Here is a 7,142-nt window from a genome sequence, read left to right on the forward strand (position 1 = left end):
GCAAAATGAAGTAGCCTTGTCTTTATTTAAAGCACCAGAAGAAGGACAGAAATAGTGCTCGGTCAAACCACATTTTAAACAATACAATCCAATGCCAGAAAAGGTCAACTGTGCTGATAAATTTGTTACCTATGTCTGTCTTACCTTCTGTACTTCATTCTACATTCTTTTGCTGTTTTAACTTCCCAGTGAGTCACAATCAGCTTGTATTTCTGGCCATTTGAACTCGGATTACACATGCAAGAATCTATATTGAAGGGCTAAACACCAAACACAGGAGCAGCAGAGGGGTACACTGCTCATCAAAGACATGGAGTGAACAAGAGATGTGACACAGTTTGTGTACGTTACTTTGTTCAATCTAAGCAGCAGTTTTCTCTGCTTATAAACAACTCTAAAAATGTTTTCCGCAATATTACGTATTGCAAATATTTCCTGAATTCATTACTAGTTGGCTGCTTTCACCAGTTTCAATCTACAGTGAGTTCAACCATATTGCGATTGATAAATTGTATATATAATGTATTGAATCTTGTTTGAGGGGTAACGAAATCATCTCGGAAAGTGCCACACAGTTAAGGAATTAAGAGAAGTTTTTAGATACAGAACTTCAGTCGTGAAATGCACTTAACGTGCATTTCAGCAATGTAAAGCTTGCCACAATAGTTTCCGGGTCTCCAGAGTGATACCTGTTCGCTTCGTGGTCACTGCCTCACCTACTCAATTCAGCACACTTAATCAGCTCCTGTAAGTAGGCAAGTGTTTTGTATAAGTACGTATCCATTCTTGATGATGAACTGCATCCATTGTTAAGCCACATACTCCACTACATCTTTCCATTTCTGCTCAATCGCGAAAACTGGCCACTGAGTGCAAGCACTTACAACGTTACAGGCCTCAGCAGCCCTCCTCCCCACCCCCTTTCTGAATCCACCAGTAACACTCGCACTCATTCGAGTGTCTTGAGTGAAAGGGAGTGCTGGTGAATAGGAGTGTACCTCAGTAGGTGTGTGCATGCAAGTGAAGGAAAGTGCATACATATACGAAATATTAGCAAGTGTAAGCTCACTGCCACCTAATTTAACCAAGGTATGGGAATTTGTGCATGTTTGCTTGACATAAATGTGCATGTAATTTTTCAGCAAGGTAACCAACAGAATTAAACAGCAGCTTTGTACTACAATCTGATTTCTGTACTGTATTAGTTACCAGGCAAGTGTAGCGGTTTTTCTGCATGATTTGTTTTTAGATTACCACTGTTGTGTTGCACTGTCCATTTTAACATTACTGTCTATGCATAAGTGTACAGCAGTGTCCTTCTATTTACACATTTATGCGAGCCAGTACAAAATTATCCATCCTTTGGTTTCTTGTAAGTTTTCAGCATGAAGTTGTTGAGCCACAGTTCTGCAGGTTTGCACATGCTGCACGAGTTAAACTGCAGACATAGTGAGGACAATGGCTTCCCCATGAGTATCAGCCACAAATCAGTAGCTGGACAAAAGTTCGCACGAAAAATCGAAGTCCCTATCGCTTCTCATTTTTTATTTATTCTCATTTATTTTACCCTCACGGTACATACTTCATTATAGAGGGGAGCGGCTAAGAGAATACAAAGTAAACATCGGTAAAAGTAACTCAAAGAAAATAAATAACAGCAGTAATAATACGAAATTTTGAGTTGACATCCGATGATAACAAACAGAGGTACAAAAGATACAAATACAAATGTGATGTACACAATGGTAAAGAGGTTCCAAAAACATAATATGTACAGTGGATTTACAAAATGCATTGTTAACTTTTTGATCATGATGCTGATGAAAATGCTGCAATAGAGAAAGGTACATACACATAGGCAAGACAAATGGTAAGTATATTACAAAATTTCATTTTCAAGTGCGTTTCTAAACATAAGTGGATTAATTATACCTGTTAATGACGGGGATAAGCTGTTCCATTCTTTGCTAGTCATTGGTAAGAATGTATTTGCGCCCATGATAGTACTGAAATGAGATATACTAACTTTCTGATTATGATCACGGCGAGAATTGGTTCACTTCTACGCGCGAACCGATTCTGTAGGCTCTGCGTGTTTACATATGGACAAAGCTCATCATTTCATTAAAATGCTTAGTGTTTAGAACACAGTGCATTAGCCTTTTAGGAAACTTATCTAAAATAAATTTCAAAGCGAGAGTGCACACAGCTTTTTTTTTTTTATCGCCCCATGTATCTACGCAATTTTCTTGTTCCTTGAGAATCCTGAGTGGATACCCGCTTAAAGCGCCCAACTGTGCGACGTCCTGCGCTTGGCGGGCAGAACTGCTGGCAAAAGCGTTACCCGATTCCGATACAAAGTTTATGGAGTCACAAGAGTGCGTTGGAGGGGGGGGGGGCAGCTCCGCAGACATTGAGCATCACATGAGTTTGCGGCGGACTTTGGGCAAAAACAATGGGCGTGGTACCAGGGCAGTGCCTGGCACTGCGGTATAGTACTCGTGTAGCAAGCAGACAACAGCTGGTTTTCGGCGAGGCTCCACGACTTTCTTTCCCGAGCGCCTTTCACAATTACAAGCGGTAAGTTGGTTTCTTTCCGGATGAGTGTGAGTTTGAGCATGTTCAAAAATAGGCAGGAATGGAACAAGATTTTGCTACGCTTAGACAAAGTAACTTTTATCACAAGTGTATTTCTCGTGTGTGCGATTTAATATGTGGTGCAGTAGTTCGCTACAATGAGGCGGCTACCCTAGCGGGCTGAACTACCTGGGTGATCTCCCGGAATAAGGCATGAATTAGCAAAACTGGAGGAAGAGCTTTGCGGACACTATATCGGCACAGCGAATAGAAAATGGTCGCGTTGATTAAAAGAGCTGGGAAAAGTTTCGTTTTCTTCGCCTAAAGATGCGGCGAGCATCGTCGTTTAAGAAAATAAATAAAACTACATTGCTAAAGCAATTGCCACTTTACAGCGGAGTCACGCGTAGTAGAACGTTATGATGGCGCGAAATTAGGGAGTACGCACATCCAATTTGCCACTTACAAGCCTTGTAACACACGAGAAAAAATCAAGCACAACGAGCTTCCACGGACTGGCGAACGAATACAGCGCACACATACAAGTTTCACGGGGGCGTATACGAAGTACAGAGAGCGCCAGAACGCTGAGCGAGAACCACGGCCTGAGTGCGCCGACTTCCATTTGCTAAGTACTACTACTTCAACATGCCTTCACGCAGCACGTCGAGATTTCGACGTCGTGTAAGTTTTCTCATTTTTCGTTAGTAGTCACCAAAGTAGGTTTGTTTCACTTCAATTTCCGCGAACACATTCGCCTCCCCAAACGAAATATATTTCATGTTCAACTGTTGCTTAGTGAAGAAAAACGAAGGTCTAGTGCCGCGCGAGCGACGGTATGACGCTTGGAAGCATTTGCACTGTCATGAGAAAGTGAAAACCATAAGTTTAGGCAAGCGTCGGTGCTGCGCTGGGCAAAAATTTCTAGCGTTAAATCATTGTTAAAGGAGTACTGACACAAAAAAAATCCACGTGGTTCTTTCTGCTGTTATAAGTAGTTAATGACCCAGTAATGACGGCATGAAACCTCATTTACTTCAGAGCGCGACAGGTAATTATTTGCAGTCTTTTTTGTAGCAAGCAGTCGAAGTTTCGGTTCCAGAGAGCAACGGGACGGGAGACGCGGGAATGTAAACAAAGTGGTCACGTGTTCGCATAAAGCCATGACATGTGCTCTGACGCGCAGCCAGCGTGCGCGACCAACTTGCTGAATTGGCCCCGAGCTCCACTACTGGAAAAGCTGGCGCCACCGTCGGCGTGACGTGCTAGTAGGGATCACGTGGACATAGTGGCCGCGTCGGCTGCTTCGAGAGCGCCGAAGCGAGCTGAAAACTTTAAATTCCCTCGTACGCTGCGGTCCTCATTTAGTGGCGAGATTTTCCCGCTTCGAATGTCTCCTTTACAACGCTTGAAAGCACTAGAATAGGTAGTGGCTGCCTTTGAAGGTGCGCAACATGGTAGGCTACTGCTCGGTGCCACAGTGCCGGACGTGCGCAACGGAGCCCGGTGTCAGCCTTATTCACACGTAGCCGCAGGACAAGAAGCTGCGTGAAGCTTGGCTCGTAAAAGATAAAACCGGCAAACAGTCATCGACTACAACTCGGGTATGCAGCAAGCACAGATGCGAGGAAGATTTCTGCTACGGCGCCGGGTCTGCGATGTTCGGAAAATGCCTGCTGAGACGCTCGCCCGAGTCCGCTGCCCGACTAATGTCATGACTGTTTGGTCTATGAACTTGTCGATGCTATAGATACTGGCAAGTTCACTGGAATGGAAAGGGAGTGGTAAGACGCACTTTAAAAAAAGTCATGGCATATGGTCATGTTTGTACATGTTATGAATTAATGCACTGCATTACAAAAAAGAAGCAGCGGGAATCGCACGCTGAGAACACAAATAAACATACAGTGCGACACAACTCGAGAAACAATATGGAAACGTCCAAAAATTTAGAAGAAAACAAAAGATTGAATCGTCGCAACGGCACATCACAGTCCCCGTAGGCGTCGAAGTCTCTACAATGAAATTATTTTGAACAGCTCTGATAGCGCCCACGCCACAATGGTTGATTGTACACTGTCAAATGCTCATATTCTGCAGCCTAAAGCTCATGGCATGGTGCGAAAATGCGCTCACAGCGAAAGCAAAACATTCGGCGCGGACATGCATGCAGACGCGCAGTCGGTCACTGCAAACCCGTGCGATCGCTGCATTGAGGCTTCATTCTGTTATGCCCCATTTGGTTATACAGACAGCCCACTCTAACAACATATTTCACACAGTTTACTCTCAGCGTTTGGCTACCTTTCACGCAAGAAGCCGGTTCGGGAGACTCCATCGCAGCGACCGCGCGCAGTGGTGCTCGCTTTACATATTCGGCCAAGAGATAGCGTCTGTAAACGATTCTGTGCTTTCAGTTTGGCCAAGATTATTATTTAGACAGTAAAAAACTTCTCTCGTTACGAAAGTACTTACAGAAATGTCCGGTAGAGCTCGCGCGTGGTGTTTTCAGTGAGCGCTGACAGCAAGACCTATGAGGAGCGCGCCACGTGATCCCTCATACTAGGCCATCGAGGCGCTTCCGCTAGATGGCGACTCCGTAACTCCTCGCCGCCAATACTGTCGTGCGACTGCCACATCGGTCGGACGATCGCAGCCAGTGACAGCGCCGGTAGCGTGAACGTCATGGCCACGTGGTAGACCTGGCGGGGCGGGGCCGGCGAGCGGGTGCCTCGCCGCTCTGATCATGTCTGTTTTTTTTTTCTCTCCCTGGTCGAAACGCGGGCCTCTTTCGCCGCTGACGGCGGCACATAAGTCGGCTACAATTTGTTTCTGACACGAAATAACTTCTAGAATAAAGTGTCCTCGAAAGAGTGCGAGTTATAAAACGTTGTGCGAAATAGTAAATCGTTGGCGTGATTTAAACTCGGACGCGGTAAGCACAGACGCGCCAGCAATCATCTGTATACGAAGCGGCCCGCCTGACTGGCGTGTTTACTCATCGCTACTAAAGGCACCGGGAAAACTAACCGTATTTTCACTTAAGAGAAACATAAATGTTCAGGCATTGATTGTGCTGACAAATTTAGGCGCTTTATTACGAGCTGCGGGCGCATCGCAAGGACCCTCGGCCCCGGATAGACGGCCCGCGAGCTAGGCCTACATCGTCTCCCAGCGATCGCAAGCTTGCCTGGCATGCTCGTTCGCTTCTGTCGGCGCCAATGAAATCAAATGTGCTGCAATTTAAGCGTGACATAACTGTGTACACGTTGTACCGACTAACATAGGCGCTTCGTTATACGAGCTGCAAGCGATCGTGTCACAAGCGCAACCGGTGCCGGATTCGATGGCCCAGCGAGCTATGCCTGCCGGCTCCTGGCCATCGGCGGCTGTTAACGGATCCGATGGGGCTCTTGCATTGCCCAGGGGGCGCTGCGAAAATGGTGCTAAAAAGCGCCCTCTGCCCTGAACTAGGTAGTACCAAGAAGAGTTGACTGTTGGGCTAGTTGGTAGTCCATATTTGAAGTAGTAGCTTAGCGCGAATAAAACCACGGACACAAGGAAGACAGACAAGGACAAGCGCTACTCACAACTGTTTAAAGGAAGGAAGGATAGTGCATGGATATATATATCCTCTTGTCACGCATGCGCCTACCAAGCAGAAGAGTAGCCGGTACATGCACATCAAAGGCGGTTGCGCAAGAAGTTAAATTCAGCATCCAGTAATGTGATAGAAGGCTCACTCACACATCTCTATTCTTCTTGATAAAGAAGGCTTCAAGAGCGAGCCTGGAAGAGGCGTTGCCGCTCCTGCCATGAATAGTTGTTGCAGAAAATCGAGCGTAGCAACCACACGCGGTAACATGAGCCACCAAATGTGCGCCCTTATCCTCTTTCTTCTTTAGTTTTTGCGCATGTTCCCTTAAACGGTCATTCACACAACGCTCAGTTTGACCAATGTAGAGCTGCCCACAAGGGTGCAAGGGAATTGCATAAACAATCCCTCTGGAGCACTCAACAAAGGGCCCGTAAACTCAACCGCATCCCGTAAACTTTTGCTGTTGACTGTACATCGAGCATTGCAGTACCCTGTAGATGTTGCTTTTTTGTGCAGAGTAAGTATGCATTACATGCGAGCACAAAGCTATCGGAACAGACGCCGTGCGTGCGATAACACACCTGCGTATTCTGCGTGGATTACCGATAAAATATTTTCTCATCCAGCTGTTCAAAGTGAAGTGGACATCGATAAGGGCTTTCATCGTGTTACCTTTGCTTTCACTAGTGAGAATAGGTTGCAGTGACTCAATGTGCGTCAGGCGCACGATCCTCCCCCCCCCCCTCACTCTAAACCATGCCGGAAAGATAAACCCAGCTCCAGTAGCGAGCCGACGGCACAGGCGGTCAGTACTTTTTGCGTCGCACGTCCGCAGGCTGGCTTAAGAAGAACCTCAGGTGCGTTCGCGTCAAGCGAGGCTAGTGCACGCGAAGCTAACAGGGTCGAATTAGGTCACTTCGCTAAACATAAATAAATAACAATGTAGCGCATTTACTCAGAATGTGCT

This window comes from Dermacentor variabilis, chromosome 10 (genome assembly GCF_050947875.1).
Source record: "Dermacentor variabilis isolate Ectoservices chromosome 10, ASM5094787v1, whole genome shotgun sequence".
In the NCBI taxonomy this organism is placed as follows: Eukaryota; Metazoa; Arthropoda; class Arachnida; order Ixodida; family Ixodidae; genus Dermacentor; species Dermacentor variabilis.